This window comes from Sphaerodactylus townsendi, linkage group LG11, assembly GCF_021028975.2.
Source record: "Sphaerodactylus townsendi isolate TG3544 linkage group LG11, MPM_Stown_v2.3, whole genome shotgun sequence".
Taxonomy (NCBI): Eukaryota; Metazoa; Chordata; class Lepidosauria; order Squamata; family Sphaerodactylidae; genus Sphaerodactylus; species Sphaerodactylus townsendi.
Genome location: NC_059435.1, coordinates 45081531 through 45099619, shown reverse-complemented (window position 1 = coordinate 45099619; position 18089 = coordinate 45081531). Strand labels below are relative to the sequence as shown.

Genomic DNA, 18089 nt, shown 5'->3' with positions numbered 1-18089 from the left:
CCTGCCACTGCTCTTGAGGGTAGTGAGATAATTTTTTTAACAAATTTTTGTTGTTGTGTGCAACATGATATCACTCCTACAGAAACCCCAGAAGTGAAATTATGACAATTCCTAGAATGATGAGACACTTCACTTCCCCCGGAAGTGATATCATGTTGCTTGCAACAATGGTGCCCCTGTGTCTTTGCCTCCCCCCATCTCTTGGGTGCCAGCCATAAATGCTTGCCAAGTGACTGGCACTGACCTGGACAGTACAGTATTTTCATGCTCTGTCTGGGAAAAACTGGAAAAAAAACCCTAAATATTTAAATGCCCAGTATTTTTATGAAGTGGGCTGGGTGGTGTTGTGGTTCTCAGAAGTGAAGACATCTCCTTTTGTAGTACAGTTTAGAACTGGAGGTATCTAACCTGCTTCAAGTGGTCTAAAAGTTGAGCTGTGGGAATCCTTTAGTTTTTGGAAGATTGTGAATGCTTTCTTTAGACCTATATTATATGAGCTTTGATTGATTATAGACTGAATACATTGATGTTGATGGGATGCAGGTGATGTTTTATGCTCTCATTTGAGAAAATAAGTGAGTTTTTTTAAAAAAAATATGTCAAAGCTGTGTGTGGTCTTAAACATCATCAATGGGCCTTTCCCTATTCTCCCCTATCCCCCCTATGCCACGCGATGCTGTCAGCGCGCGGCATCCCTGGCATGCGCTCCGGAGTCGACCCCGCGCATCATCAAAAGGCACCCTTTGCGAGAGTGCCAGGAATGCCACGCACTGAGGGGGTGCAACAGCGGCAGCGTCAGGACGGCTGCGCTGTCGCCACCCTTCTCGTGGGGAGTGCCGGGGGACCCTGCGCTACTCTCAAGTAGCACGGGGCTTAAGGTAAGTGGGGAAAGGCCCAATATTTGAACACTGAATATGCTCATTTGTGCAAACCTTTAGTATTTTTGACACTATACTTTCAAAGGTCACTGTACCGGGGGGGGGGGGGGAAGGTTTAAAATAAATTTTGTAAGTTCATGGTTTTGACTAGAGCCCCTAAGGTGGACGAAAAAAATATGTCCCCGAAAATATGAGGTATGTCTTTGCTTCAGTTGAAGAGCTTTTGCTTTGTAGGTGCAATCTCCAGCACTTCCAATTAAAAGGATTGGGTGATGTAAAAGGCCTTGGTCTGAGACCCGGAACAATACAAGACTGCCCTTGGAGACCAAGAACTTTATTAATTCCAAGGCAGACTCTTGCGTGTTCATGTGTATTCCAAGCCCAATTAGTGCAACGTATGCTGTTTAGGCTTGGAGGAGACGGTGCTGGGCCCAAGCACAAGGCAGCAACAATGGCTATTGCTCAGCACTTGGGCTTGGCACTCCTCAGCCCAAACAGTGTGTCCATTGTTTTTGCTGAAATGACCTGGTAACCATAGAAATAAAACACTAAATAAAGAACCAGAATGTTACAATTTTCCACCATCGCAACTCCAAATACCCAACTCTAACATTTAAAACAATGTGTTAAAAGATTAACCAGCAGCACCATGAAAAACCAGGAATGACAAAGCAATTCTGAAGAGGCTCATCTTCCTCAGAACCTCCAGTGAAACCAGCAGAACTCAGGCACTGGTTGAGCCAAGGAGGCGTCAGTCTCTCAGGTTTTTCAAAAGGCCTGTGAATGAGTCAGGGACGGTATTCTGATCTGATCTTTGGGGGATAGTTCCATTCTGTGGTGAGCGAACTTAGTTTTATTTGGGAGGGGATCTCTGTTACTGTTTGATATTATCTTGTAGAAAGGATGGCATTTTTCACCACAGGAAACCATGAAAACCAGGATGGCTGAGGATACCTTATTCAGAAGTACATACAATCAGAAGCCTTTGTCCAACTCTCTTGAAATGTACTTGGTGGGTCAGTAGGAAACAGGGAAGCATTGGTACCTTGTAATGTTGATGCAATTTTCTCTACAAACACGCACTTTAGTCACCTGTTCTTCCCACAGGAAACAACGGAAATCAGATAACTGGAGTCACCATACTCAAGGATCCTGTTATTCTATTATTTCAAATGTGGGGGTCTTCAGGGAAGAGGGGGTCATGGTACCCTGGAAATTTGGTGCCATTTTCTTTAAATTCTCCTACTCTGGAAAGATGCCCTATTTACCTATAGGCAACAATGAATCAATAAATCGATAAATTGGTGTGGATAACCAAAAATAAACCCAAACAGGGGTTGTTGTTGTAGTTATTGTTGTGTGTGATCAAGTCACAGATGACTCATGGAGACCCCATAGGGTTTTCAAGGCAAAAGATGTTCAGAAAAAAAATCAGGATCACATTATTGGTGCCCCTCCTAATTCCAAATTCAATTTTTACCCCTTTTCCCAAAATGCACCATTTTAATATCCATCCCTAGAACAAGGGAAAGGTATTACCTTTTCACTTTATATTTCTCAGGCAAATTTTCACTTGGCACTATTAATAGCCTTATCCTTTACAGGAGTTCAGTAGCATATCTTCTGGAAAGTGTACTGAAAAAAAAATGTTAAGCTGCTTTGGTCCTTATTACAGGAAAAGGTGGGGTACAAATGAAGCAAATAAATAGTTTGTGGACTGATACTTTTTTCCTCAGCTTCCCACATGTCAGTGAAGAGAGGAGATTCAGCCTCTAGCAGCACCTCCTATTATTATTTTTTCCATGAGAGAGTGTGGCCAGTGCTTCAAACAGTTGTTTTCTTTTCAAAATATCAGGGAGGCACAGCTTTAATAAAGCAAATTTAAAGCTTCTTCTAACAAAATGCCAAAATGACTCGCCCAAACAGTGAAGTTCAACGAACCCACCCCAATGTTCTTCCTGTTCAGATTTATAGTGCAATTTCCATCCTAGTCCAATTGTTAGGTTTTTCAAGTTAGCTCTTGTTTCTTTGAACTTTATCTTCTTATCTGTCAACAACTACCTTAATTAGTGCTAAATAATTATTACACTTTGCAAAGGTCTACTGCTCACCTAAGGCATGACTTGAGTTGATGCTTTAATATTAAATTGATAGAGTGGAAACTGCTGACTGAGCTGACATAGTAGCATTTAGTAAGAACTCACAATAAAAACTAGAGTTATTTAGATTTGGGCAACATTTGGTGAGACCTTAAAGTGGGAAATTGCATGCCTTGAACATATATGGGGAGACTCTTGCCTTTAGCTGAGGTTGAATGAACAGGTTTCTCTTTGGTTTTCAGCATATATATTATCAGTATATTTGGAGGACAGGAGAAACCTTGGCACATGCCTTGGTGTTATGCAAATTGTAAGCTTCCATTTTTAAAGATAATGGCACTTTCTTGCATCAACCATGATGCTATCAGTGCTATCCTAAGCAGAGTTACACACTGCTAAGCCCACTGAGTTCAGTATACTCTATTGACAAAATGAGCTACACATGTTTCAACTGCACATCTTTTTATATGAAGAAGTACCTTTAAGGAGACTCAAAGTGGCCCAGCAGGTTTCATGTGGAGGAGAGGGGAAACAACTCTAATTCATCAGATTAGACGAGGATAACCTTTAATCGAAAGAGGGCTCATAATGACAGCCTCTTGCCAGCATGGCCAATTGGCCATGTTGGCAGGGGCTGATGGGAATTGTAGTCCATAACATCTGGAATGCCAAAGGTTCACCACCACAGGATTAGAGTCTGTCACTCATGTGGAGCAGCAGGTAATCCAACTTGGGTTTCCAGATCCGAGTATGCTGCTTTTGAGTACATCACACAGAGCACACATCTCTTTACACACTTGGAGCTGCTTCTCCATTTGCAAACTAGAGCATATGTTGGACTCCTAAAATCAGGGTAAATGCTGCATGCCTATTGAGGCGACCTTACACCCTTTTAACACCATGAGGCAGATTTTCCACCAGAGGCTGAGCCCCTTTTGGTAATATGTAATAGTCTTAGGCTGTTATAGTAATGTCCCACCCTTAGGAATATATTTCTCTGGCTTTTAGCTCAGCCCCAGGAACTACTGGAAAGATGTAGAGTGAAAATACACACACGCACACACACACACCCTTTATAATGGCACTTGAGAATTACACGTCCAACAAATAAAAAATATTTTAGTTAACAAGGATATTAGATTTTTTTGAAAAAATGATAAACTTATAAATGTTGTCCACTGTCAACAATTTTCAGTTATTTTCACAGGCTTTAGGGAAAAATCATTGAGTTTTTGTTTCTCAATTCTCATATGAGAGAGGATTTTCTGTTTATTAGTACCATAATTTCATGAATCAGTTAGTTGTTTCTACTTAGTGCTTCTCAAAACCACAGGGTTCTTAAAGGTGGGTACTCTTACTACAGTACTCCCAGAATATCTTCCTTTAGAAACCCAAATTTATAATCTCATTCCTGAACTAATCTTTGCAGGTTAGACCAGGGAATTCTCCTCAGACCACAATCCACCTTCTATCTGGTTTCTATCTTCTTCACTGTTGCTGGCAAACTTTTCTGGCAGACTAATGGGACATTTAGGGGGCTCAGCTGGGGGAGGAGGTGATTGGAGCTGCTGTTGAAGCAAAGCCAATGCATTAGTAAGCTGAGAAACCTGCTTTTGCAGGGCCTGGTTTTGTACAATCAGAACTGCTGCAGCTTCAACCTCTATTTTAGGGTAAGTGAGTACATGAGTGGGAGCCAGCATGTCACGCTCAGACAAGCTCTGGTGGCACAGATTATGGTTTCTGGCTCAAACTACAGCGTTAAGCAGAACCGAACACTATTTGATCTTCCTGGGAATACTGGATCATGTAAAAGTAAACACAGACTAGAAAACCAAACAAAGAGTAAGACCCCCACATGACATGAGTTCCCCACACCGAAGTTCTCAGCTGGGAACCATGGGTAACAACCAGGCCCAAACAACAGGGACTGGTCTCCATATCTGATTAAGGAATAAGTAACCAAAGAGATGGATTAGCAAGAACAAAGCATAGAATAGCAAAGAAATCTCCATGGCCAGTGAGATGGTCAAGACTGGATTTAGATGAAAAGAGGCCCTAAGCTATTCCACTTGTGAGGCCCCGTCCCAATCCTCCAACCTCATGACTAGAGGAAGATGAAAGAGTGTTTTAAAGCTGAGTGAAGCTGAGGATACTGACAGGTGTTTAAAATTCCACGAGTTACAATTCCTCCTCTAAAGGACCAACCTAAGGTATTACTGTTAAATACTGTAGTGAGTGAAAAAAATGCATAAATGTTAAAATTAACCCCACAAAAAACTTCCGCCATAACGAAATTTTGTAAACATTTGTGGAATAAGCAGGAATTTTTTTACAAAATGAAATTGACTGTTATATTCTTAAAAAAAAACCCTTGAGATTACAAACTTTATTGTATGGGAAGTGTTAATAGGTTTATCATGACTATCTGACAATGCCAGTGTGAAACTTTTAGATCCTACTTTATGTTGTAATTAAGCAGTCGGTTTTAAAATACATATTAAGCAATAAAGAACAATGATCAAATACTACAATTATCAAATACACTGAGACTAAAAAAAACCCCTTTTTTCTAGCTCAAGGTGCCATCAAGTTGCAGCCTGTAGGGTTTTCAAGGCAAAAGATGTTCAGAGGTGGTTTGCCATTGGCTAGGTAGCAACCCTGGACTTTCTTGGTGGTCTCTCATCCAAGTACAAACCAGGGCTGACCCTGTTTAGCTATTGGGATCTGACGACATTGAGTTAGCCTAGGCTATCCAGGGCAGGTACTTCACAAGTAACAAATCAAAAATATTACAATTTAAAAGCAACCAAAAGATAGCACCGAAAACCTACCAGCAGTTTATACTTCATTAAAAGCCTTGACAAATAAAATGAAATTGTGTCCTCCCCTCAAAAAAAATTCTAATGATGGTGCTTGCCTCACCTTCTCAGGGAGACCATTCCTCAAAATGGGGGCTACAATGGAAAAGGCACAGGATCTGGTTGATGGCAGGCAGGGTGCTTTAAATGGGCAAATAGCTCCTAGCATCCTGAAGACCATAGTTGGTGCTTGGCAAATAATGGGAGAAAACTGTCCTTCATATATGTGAGCCCTAGGTCATAAAGAGCTTTAAAGGTCATAAAAAGTACCTTGAATTGAAGCCAACTAGCAGCCAATATAGCAGTTCAAGATGGGCTAGAGATGTTTCCATTGGCTGCCCCTAACAATACGTAGGTTGCTTCATTCTGAACCAGCAAAAGTTTCCAGGGTAGTATTCAAGGAGAAGCCAACATACAATGTATGACAGTAGTCTAACCGTACGCACAACAGCATTGTTCAGTGTGACTAGAGCAGCTGCTTCTAAGAATCCAGAAAGCAAAAAGGCAGCTTATGAGAGGCACCCTTGGCCACCACCCCAACCTGCTTTTCAAACAAACTACCACGTTATTAACCTATTCTGCAAAAGCCTGACCCACTCCATTCATTACAGGTGGATCCAATCCCTCTGAAACATCAGACTTCCTGACTTCCTGTCATGTCTGAATTAGAGGATGATTTTAACTAACCTCCAGAACTGGCACCCCAATTGCCTGCTGGCTGAAATCTCCATGATTCTTTCCACCCCCATGTCTGCATTCTTTAAATCTCCAACAGGGAATGGTTGCAAAAACCATTTACTTAGGAGAAATGTGCTAAGCTGAAATACAGGCTGAAATGGTATTAACATTCCTATAGGCATATAAAGCAATACTAAAGTGGTGTTCCTATAACATGCTAACAGTGCACAAACTCCTCCCACGTGTAGGACAGATTGCTAGGTTACATTTTTGCATATGTCTGTTGGCACACACATAGTTACTTGCTATCTTGCAAAGTACACCCAGACTTAATTATTGTGATGCACTCTACAAGACTGTGCTGAAGCTCCAAGTGATGTAGTATTGCTGCAAGGCTAATTGGTACATCTGCAAAGGAACATATATCACCAGTTTCAGCAGCATTTCACTGTTGCTGGTTTGTTATTGAGAACAATCCAAAGTGCTGGTACTTCTCAAAGGAAGCTGGACTTGAAATCTTAAAGACAACCTTCTCTCTGTCTGAGAATCTAGATCTACATCAGGGGCCCTTGTGGAACTTGCTCCTCAACACAGTTCACCTGGTAATCTTCCCATTAAGTTTTAAGTGTGAAGGACAATATTTTTTTAAAAAAAATGTTCTGGTGTTTGGTATTTAATTCTTTTGGGTAGGCTCATGTTTGTTTCTTGGACAAATGAACTTCATTTCTTGTGGAAGTATAAACTGTTCATTATTTCATGGTCCACTCTGCTGTATTTCATTTATACACTCACACAAAGCAGAAAGACACACCCTGGTAAATGATTTCTACCCTGGTACAAACATATATTGAGAAACAGTTCCTTGAATCTGCAGGTTGATTAATTAACCAGGAAGAAAACACATATTGTTCAGCCCTCAAACATGCTCAAGACAGACAGACAGACGGATCTTTATACATGAGTGTGTATTGATGTAATATGAAAAAATGGCATGAAAACTTATAGGCTTGAACATGCCACAGTATTTCCACAGATGGAAAGATTCCCATCCATAATGGGCAATATTGTTGTCTCCTCTATGTCCTCTGCAGCACCAATCCCTCCAGAGCTGCTCCTGAGGGTCCCCCCAGACAAGCTTTCGGGGGGGGGGGCACTTGGACCAGCAGCAGGAGGGGGAACTGAGAAAGTGCTTGAATTTTAATGAGGTTGTTCCCACTGCTGTAGCACATTAGCCCTTCCTACCACACCAAGTAGTATCACATATGAAGTGAGTATTTCACCTAGATACACAATGATGCAAACACCTGCTACACATTATTTGTGCCCTTCTCTTTTTGATGGCAGATGTTTCAAGGAAATTGGACAGACTGTTGAATGTCTGTTCTGGATCACCCACATGATGCACAATGCTAATTACAATGTGGATAAGAAGAGAGCACCCTGTGAGAGACTGACACTGTCCAGGTAATGATCTCAACCGAGCGGTCTTTTCAAAAGAATATATGTGCATATGTGCGCTTGGCATTCATCACTGTGAACTCCTGTTTATTTTTTATGTAATATGATCACACTTTCTAATTAGGTTTCATATGTTGTCATAGCAAGTATTTATAGGTGTAGATTAAAGAAAAATTTCACTGAGGGCAAAGCAGCGATATTCATCTTTTTCTCCCAAACTGCATTTTGAAACCTGAAAGATGGCAAGGGGTGGGGGGTGGGGTCCAGTTTATTTTGTTTTTCTTCAGCCAAAAGAGAAACCCTCAACTATCAAGCACATGCAAAGTTCACTATCCTAATGCAAGTCTGCTTTTCATAGGATCATTTTGAGTGGAGACCTGATGAACACTAAGAAAGCTGTCTTACCTTCCAGGCTTTCTCATTCTCTCTGTTCTTTCATCCCTAATTACAATATTCCTCCCTCCCTGCAACTGCTTACACCTCCACAGGAAAATTTAAGCTGATTATATCTACCCAGGTCATGAAAGCCACTGATGGAGTATCAATGAAGAAACTAATAAAAACAAATAAATATGAATACAGTTTTTACCGGGGGGGGGGGGGGATCTTACAATCACCCATCATTTATAATGCTATAGTCCCTCTGCTGGACTAAAGGAAAAACAACATGGTCTCAGGAAATGAAAATTTACACTGACTACTAAATACACATTCTTGAGATGGGGTACTTCAAACTGATGGCTGTTAAGACATTTTTTGATTCACTAGAACGTAGCTAATGATTTTATTTAGAATAATTCTGCAGCTACTGCTAGTTATGAACATCAGACATTTGGGCAGGTAAGATGGTCTTTCACAGGGTTGGGCAGAGGTGATGGGAGCAGGACTGGAGCATATATGCATCTATATGAGCAAAAGGCATGTGCCCAGGGACATTGATGACCCAATGTCCCTATAGGCCATACACCTCTACGTTAGAGCTATGTGTAAGTATTGCTATTATGTAATCCTCCTATTCAACGAGACGGCACCAGGTCCCACAACACTGACCGCCCTGCCTCAGGGTTTGAGTTGATAGTGACCTGGCAACCCCAGTCCTCTTCAGTACACTCATACCCCCTTACCATAGCACTTCTGGTTACAATCCTGAATACACACAAACTGCAATAAGGGTATACATGGGGTTTCACACCAGAACTGGATCCATTTGATTAAAGATTGAGAGCTGAGCTTCCCAAACTGTTTAAAGTTTGACCTGCCTTGTTACTTCCAAAATCTAAGGAAAAGCCAGAAACCAAAATACAATCAAGGGATATAAGCAAACAATAGTCAAATATATATCCCAAAAGGCTACAACACAAAGGCAAGGGACTGAATTAACATAAGGAAAAAACACACATACTGTTTAATAAACCAGAAATTATCATCATCTGAAATAGTTCCAATTATTGATCAAGCATTATCGAAATAAGCAAGCAAGCAATAAAACTCATAATCTGAATTTCTATCAAACCATTCTGAATAAATAACTAATGAATATGCAAACAGGAGAGCTGGGTGCGTACTGCAGCTTCTGTGCCCCCAGCAAATTGCAGCAAAGTGTTGGTGCACTTTGAAAGACATTTCTCTGAAACCAGTGGAGCCATTGTACACCTGGGAATGGATCCCCCAAATCCAAAACATGGTCAGAGCTTTCATTATGGAAGTCTCCCATGTGTGCAAAGCATGGCTTTTCTCTTTAAAATACGTTCAGCCAGAAGTCCATGTTTTCCCAGTTGCAACTCGTGTATATTTTGAAGGTTAGCATATCTAGCACATACCATTGCTAAAACAATGCAAAGGATGCTTAGCAGTGAGTCTCCTGAATACAAGTGTCTGCTCTGAAACAGTCCCCTTATCTTTAAAGACAGAAAGTAAAATCAGAAATTTAAAGCTGTGGAATTTTAGTACACATGCAACTTAGAATAGCAACGTAAGTGATATTGTTTTGTCTAAACTTTGAAGAGGTTTTAAAATGATGATGATGAAGAAGAAGAAGAAGAAGAAGAAGAAGAAGAAGAAGAAGAAGAAGAAGAAGAAGAAGAAGAAGAAGAAGAAGAAGAAGAAGAAGAAGAAGAAGAAGAAGAAGAAGAAGAAGCAGGAGGTGAAAGAGGCAAATATTTCCTGCTTCTGTATTTCCCTCCCTTTTCCAGAATGAACTTCTAGGCTTGATGGAAACGAGGACGGAAACGGGGGACGGAAATGGGGACGGAAAAACTTGCCTGTAATGTGGTGTATGAGCCAAGGATCCCATTTAATCTGGTTCTCTATTCACATAGTCCTGTTAAGTGTACCAACACAGTGCCTACCTAAGCTGTGGATTTCTGGAGACGTAACTGTACAGCAGCTGCAACCCAGCTGGGTGCAGGCCATGTGAGTTCTGTTTGCCCACCAGCATCATGTTTAAATCAGGCCCCAGACTCTCCTTCCCAGGGAGAAGAACAAGCCGGCCCTGCCTGCATTAGATACCACCTTTCCCCATAAGGAAAAAGTTATTTTTATATAAGGCAGGGGTTCTCAAACTTTTTGAAGTGAGACCTAAGCATCCCTGCTTGGATCCTATGACATCATTTTCCTCACTCTTCTTTCCAGCAACTGCACAAGCTTTCCTCCACTGTGGCACTCATTCCCACTGCTGCTGGAGTTTCTTCATGCTCAAGATCCCTGTTTTTCAAGTGCTGTTAACGCATGCAGAAATTCCAGAAGCTGCTAAATGCTGCAGTGAAGAAAGTCTCTCCAGTGATGGGAGAAATAGGCAAGGGGGGCAAGTCAGCAGTTTTACTGAAGTTCATTCGAACTCATTTTCCTAGGCCTGCCCACTTCAAATGTTTCTGCTAAACCATGGTGTCTGACCAAATGGAAGAAGCAGCCAGGCTTCTGAGCTACTGCAGCAATGAGCCTTTATTCTGTGGTGGAAATTATTTGGCCTTATTTGTAAATGAAAACGAAGAGTATGCAATTATAATTGAATTTCTACTTATACTTATGCTGGGTCAGACATAATCACAGATACAACTTTTGGGCAGAATACGCAGAGTTTAAAGTGACCGTATTCAGACTGCACTCGGAAACGTGTAGGCTTCTGTGAAAAGAGCAGTCTGCTCTAGTTCATTATGAGCAATAACATCTTTCTGTAAGTTTTTCAACCCCCTGCAGGGGGCATGAGAGCACCGCAGAACTGTTTAACTTCTAGGACTGTGTGGCAGATCTAGGAGCTTTCTAAACTTTTAGTCCTTGGAATAATGTTTCTTTTGTTATAGATGTTCCTAAACCTTTTCTTAAGCAAAAGAAAAAAGCAAGACTGTGACTAACAAGTCCCATCAGTTTTGCAAAATGGTGCTAATCAAATGATGGGTACTTCTGAATTTAATTATGTTTATCATCATTCTATTAGATTAGATCATAACAAAAAGGAACAAAGTAGGCCCTGAGCGCATGGAAGCCACTGGGGGATGGGGAAGGAGATGGATGGGATACTAAAATTTTGTTTATGCATCCAGTTCAATTAGACATAATTAGATGTAATTTTAATAGGAGATGAGGCCACCCATTTAACCCAAAGGCAACCCACAGCAAAAGTGAGTTGCGAAGACGAACTCAACCTTTTTGAGTTTGTTTGTTCCAAAGGTTACGCCCTGTAACAGTCTTAAGACATTGTTGTGTGTATAAAGTGATGTCAAGGCTCAGACGATGTATGGTGACCCCAGCAAATGTCTTTCAAGGCAAGTGAGAAGTTGAGGTAGTTTGCCATTGCCTTCCTCTGCAGTCTTTCTTGGTGGTTTTCCCTCTATCAACCCTGCTTAGCTTCTGAGATCTGACTGGACTGAGCTGTACCATGCTGCCTTACCTTGAGGACATCGTTGCATTCCCCAAAATTCACTTGGCAGTGGTGGCTATAACAATGAATAGAGGATCTGGGAAATGGACAGTTGGTTCTGGGACCTCAATTATTTGAAAGTGCACTAACACAACAGCCCCTGAAACACTAAAACCTCTGGGTGTTCATGTCTTCAAAGATTGCTAATAGAAAATAAAGAACGGGAAATTACATATTGGTAGAATCGGCAAGACAAGCTGAGTACGACCATGTACTTTTCGGGCTAACAAGCACCCAGCAGTGGAGCCTGCAGAGCAAAAGTTCCAGGAAACCTTCATCAAATGGCTGCAGGCACAGAGAATCACTGCAGCACATAAAATGTTGTGTGCTAGTGGTGAAGGAAACTGACAAGAGAGCTTTAATGGTCAGGCAGGAAAAATAAGATGTGTCCTCAGCTCCCAAGTGCTGCACAGCAAGAGGAGATGACTTGGGGGGGAAATGTCAGTAATTTTGTGTCCTCAAAATATGACCACTCAAGCGGTAATAAGGTGTCCTGAGGATGTCTGGGGGAGGAGTGGGGGGGGGGGGGAACTGTACAGAGTTCCTTCCCAAGATGCCTGGACTGTTGTAAAGCACTCTACATGGGTCTGCCTTCAAAATCAACTTAGAAACGAACTCCAGTTGATACAAAATGCTGCAGGCCAGCTACTATCAGATGTTAGGTAGAACATGCATCAACTGGAGTCTTTGCAGTCACTTCATTGATCTCTGATCAGTTTCCATATTCATTTTAGATGCTGGTTATTCCCTCCAAAGCTCTTTGTGGCCTTGGTCATTCATGCCTGAAGAACCCCCTCTTCTCCTACATGGCGACTTGATTAATATGAGCTAAGTTTTCTGAAGGAACCATGTGTAAATGACAAAGACCAGCAACTACAGGATGAGTTCAGGTCCGATTTTGTCCATATTTGGAGCCCCAATAGCAAATTGATTCACATGCAACCTTAATTGGCTATTGCAAAAATTATGTTATTCGTTGATTGTAGATGTGTGTATACACTGTATTTTATTTTATTTTATTTTATTTTATGATTTTACATTTTATGTTTTCATTACTACTGATTGTTTCCTGATTGCTTACTAGACCTATATGACAATCATTAAGTGCTGTACCTTATGATTCTTGACAAATGTATTTTTCTTTTATGTACACTGAGAGCATATGCACCGGAGACAAATTCCTTGTGCGTGTCCAATCACAACTCTGGCTACACAGGCAGCACTTACTTCTATTTCTCCCTATTTCTATTCTACACTGAAGAAGACTTGGTGGGCTGAAATGCATATGGTCTTGGTGGTTTTTATAGTGCAACCAGTGGTGGGATCCAAAAATTTTAATAACAGGTTCTGATGGTGGTGGGATTCAAACAGTGGCGCCGCCACACACACGCCACCTCCAGTCCCTATTGGGCAGGGAGGTTGCTTTAGTAAGCCCTTCTCGGCACTCAGAAAAAATTAGTAATCACTTCTAGAGAAGTGGTGAGAACTGGTTGGATCCCACCTCTGAGTGCAACCTATTGAGCTGACCTATGTGCTGCCATATATGTATGTGATTTACCTTCTAAGGCTTAACTTTTTAACTTTTTAATAGAGTGATTGAACTTAATTATGCACACACAAAATTTTATTTTTAATTATCATAGCTCAACCTTCCATGTTCCTAGCCTGTTTCATGGGTTAGCTGTTCTGTAGATTTAAGATCAGCACCTGCCATTCATGCACATTTTCTGTAGTGGCTCCTATCTTGTAGCAGGGCCAATTGTTCCTGAACAAAGTGTATTACATTGCTTTTGAATTTGCCTGCCATTCCTTGCTTTTTCAGTTCTTTTATATGGTCAATAAAGGTTAAAACTCACAGTCTCCCAGTGACAAAACTAATTACTGTACAATTAATTCATAAGACACTTGTGGAATCAGAGGCACAGCTAGGGAAAATGGAGCCCGGTTCAAAATCTGAGTTTTGCACACACACCCTCAGGGGGCCCCCTCCCGCCCCCCATGTTTGTTTGTAGTTTTTAGAGTTTTTTAGTAGCTTATTCATTGGGAACACTTTTTAGGTTGAAGGCAGCACTGGGGCTCCAGGGTATCTTTTAGGAGACTTTTCCTCGATGATGTTAATTGCTTGCAGTTTGGTTCAAAGGGTGCAAAGTTATGGACCCTCAAAGGTGTAGCCCCCATCTCCTATTAACTTCTATTGGAAACAATGGGGGATGGGGCTCTCCCTTTGGGAGTCCATAACTTTAGACTCCCCAAACCAAACCTCACCAAACCTGGATGGTATCATTAGGAGAGTCTCCTAAAGATACCCTGAAATGCTGGTGCTGCTAGCCTAAAAACTGCACCCCCTGCAGGCCAAAAACTGAAAAAACACTAAAAAATACAAAAAACACAAACCTGAATTTTTGAATCCCTCCCCCCGATGCACACCTGCTGGCCCCCTTGTAGCTTCGTCTCTGTATGGAATTCCCTTGCACAAAAGATGGGGGTGACCAGATAGGCTTGGGATTAGACAAAACCACACAGAAGTCCATCCAGGGTTAATCATTATGACAATGAAATGCAACCACCATGCCCAGAGCACTGTACATCAGAATACCAATTGCTGGCAGATAAAAGAAGGGAAAGGCTTGTTGCCCTTGTGGGCTTTGCAAATAAATATGGTTAGCAACTATGGGAGTTCTGGAGTATGGGGACCATTGGTCCTTGTACCAGGGCTGTTCCTAATTATGTTGTCATACACAGCATGGAATTTATTTGCATAGTGAAGTCTTACTCGGGGCATACTTGCACGTTCACTACTGGGAACAAGTTCAAGGCTGCTTTCTATGGGAGGATCCAGCTCTATTTATCATTTCTACCCTTTGGTAGAGTGTCAGTTAATGCCTGGGATGGAGGTGTAACCAAACAATGTTGTTCACCAAAGTAAACTCATGCCCTTTAGGGTAAGACTTGGCTGGGGCCAATTCAGAGAGGGAGTCTTATCACTCCGTGTTGGGGATTAGCTGGGAACAGAAAGAAACTCCTCTGACAAATTCCTTTGCCAGACAATATTTTTCCACCAGTTTGGTTTGATTCACTAAGAGCAGGAAATACAGTAATTCTTGCATTGTATTTTAAACCTTGCTGGTTTGAGGAGGGACAATTCATGTTGCTTCAGTCTCTGGGTGGCATCCTTCATGGAGGCATACACAACATACGCACAGGATTAATGACAGATTGTTGTGATTTCTGACAGTGCAGGAGAAGGTGCCTTTTGTACTGAGCACTCAAGGCATTAAGGAAACATTTGTTTTTTTCAACTTAGTTTGACTTCCTTGAATGGGTGCTAAGCAGCCACTCCTCAAATCCTTTATAGACAGTTGATTTCCTTCCTCTCTTTTCTTTCCCTTACCAAATAGTTACAAAAAGAGATTACAATTTCAACTCTTAAGGCTTTTTAAATATTGGTTTCCTGGTGATTTTTAAAGAAGCTCGTTGGAGGTCTGGACTGGATTGAAATGTTGGCTCCTTCATCTGTTACTGACATGCAAAAATGGTTTTGAGAAGAATTATGGGAGGAGAGCAAAATGAATTCCCTAGGAGAAGGATGTACTTCACTGACTGCTGGTGCACAGTACTGTCACAACAGCTGCCCATTCTAGAGGTCTGTTCCCTCCACCAGCTGTTGATCATCTGGACTCCACTGGCAATGGAAGCGACATCTGCTCTCAGCCCCACCAAGAAGAGCAGAGAGGTGCCAAGGCCCAACAGCCTCAGTTCCTGCTCCAGACAGGCAAGGAAAGGATTCTTGTGCCAGACCACGGCCCTCGATTAGGACACAGAAGGAGATCATTTAAGTCAGGCAGGGTGGGCTGCAAAGAAGACAGGCGAGCTGACAAAGAGGGACAGGGAGGAGCTGACAGGCCACTGAGAACAGGGTGACTGTGTAATGACAAAGCACAACAAAAGCGGCATTGACTTTGAGGAGGGACAAAAGAGCAGTTGAGGTAAAGAGGAGTGCAAAATGCTTAACTCTTTTTCTGAGAGCATCTAGCGAAGGCTAACATGAGATGGGTAACATGAGATGGTTTCTTATATGCTACCAGGCAGGAAATGGGTACAAGTGTGAGGCAAGCACTTGTATTGGTTTGTGAAGGGATGCAGCTCAGAAAGTCTGCTTGTGGAGCTGGGCTTGGCCAGTGGGGGCTTTGCAATGCTCAGAGGTAGAGGGAAAATGTAAAGAAAATGTAAAAAGAAAACAGAACAGACAAGTAGGGATGAGCTCCTATCATTCTCCCCTGTTCAACACCCTCTCTCCTGCTTCTTACAGCAGTATGAGGGAAGGCTTCAGATGGAAGTTGCCTTCCCACCAAGCATCACTGTCACCCCTTGCTGAAAGTCTCTGGGCTTGACAGAAGATTGTGGGTCACTGTCTTTTCTCATGCCTCTGCAGTCACCTGTGGTATACGGGACATCCCAAATAATCAACAATCTTATTTCTCTCTCCCCAGCCCCCCCCCCCCTTCTCAGTTAGGGGCAAGGCTGAGGTAAGAGGCATGCTTTCAGCACACCCCTCCCTTGCTTGTTTTATTTCTCCCTCACAGTCTTATTTTAATGATGCCCTCCTCAGTCAGTTGAGTCCCCCTTGAGAGAAGAAAAGGACAGGCCTGTCATTAAGATGACTAAACCATGCTCTTCTCCCAGAAGTCTTGTCTCCTATGCATTAGGCTACCACAGCCAACTATCCCCCTGTATTAGCTGGTAATGATAGGTGGAGTAGCCATTTTGGCATGAATCAGTGCATTGTATCAAAACAGTGGAGTGAAAGCATCTCCAGCTTCAACCCAAGTGTGGGGTTTGGTATTTGGGAATAATTTGGCTGGAGAACAACAATAAAATGACTGGTTTTCACCACCGAAAGTGACTGTGTTCTGTGTGGAGTTAATACCATCTTTTGAAACTGAAGTCTAACTGAAATGAGGCATGAACCAAACTTGCAATAATGGGTATAAATTACAAGCAGAAACGTATAAGCAGAAAAGACATTAGTGATTCTTGAAACCATCAAGAGGAAATACCATTGAGTAGCATTAACTCCTCCTAGTTTGGTGACATCCACAAATTTGATTAGCATGCCCTCAATTCTATCATCTAAGTCATTGGTAAAAATATTGAATGTTTAATATTTGAAGGGATGTCATATTGAAGATGTAGCAAGCTTACTTTCTGCTGCTCCAGAGACTAGGACAAGGAGTAATGGATTCAAAGTACAGGAAAAGAGATTGTACCTAAACATTACGAAGAACTTCCTGCCCGTAAGGGCTGTTCAACAGTGGAATACACTGCCTTGGAGTGTGGTAGAGTCTCCTTCTTTTGCGGTTTTTAAACAGAGGGTGGAAGACCATCTGTCAAAGGTGCTTTGATTGTATATTCCTGCATTGCAGGGGGTTGGACTTGATGGCCCTTGTGGTCTGTTCCAATTCTATGATTCTACTATTTAGATGGGAGACCTCCAAGGAATACCAGGGTCAAAATGTGGAGGTAGGCAATGACAAACCACTTCTGAACATCTCTTGCCTTCAAACCCCTACGGAATCACCATAAGTCAGCTGTGACTTGACAGCCAAAAAAGAAAAAAGTTAAAAGAGAGTATATGTATACAGACACCATCGCTTTAAAGACAAATTTATTCATGTACAGTTATTCAGACTCAATTTGTAAAATTTCCGTTTCAACAGAAAGCACAACAGAAATAGAAGAAGGGTACTGGATATAATATGTTTGCTTTCAATGCAACCAAAAACTGTTTTATGATTGTAATATAAAAGTAACATTGCCAAGGTGTGTGTGCTGATTTCCTGTCCCAACATTAAGACAGCTGGAGAACACAACTGAGGTTTACTTATTCACAATGAATTGTTAATAGCATACAACAAGGGATTGCCATTCATCAACAGCAGGTAAGAAGTAATGAACCATAAACTTCAAAGTAAGAATACTGGGTATACTTATAGCTCTTCCACAAAGTATGAATTCAGTCTAAAGGTGATAGCAAGAAGAGTTTGGATTTATATCCCCTTTCTCTCCTGCAGGAGACTCAAAGGGGCTGACAATCTACTTGCCCTTCCCCCCTCACAACAAACACCCTGTGAGGTAGGTGGGGCTGAGAGAGCTCCGAGAAGCTGTGACTAACCCAAGGTCACCCAGCTGGCATGTGTGGGAG

General features: G+C 41.8%; 1 long non-coding RNA gene across 1 annotated transcript; it reads right to left on the bottom strand.

Annotated features, from left to right (window-relative positions):
• Window positions 1-1347: 1347 nt before the first annotated feature.
• LOC125441225 lies at window positions 1348-18037 on the bottom strand. The gene is made up of 3 exons (XR_007245801.1): window positions 17735-18037; window positions 11997-12002; window positions 1348-1359 (listed from the first exon to the last, which is right to left on the bottom strand). It is a non-coding gene; the product is annotated as an uncharacterized LOC125441225 (long non-coding RNA).
• Window positions 18038-18089: the final 52 nt, after the last annotated feature.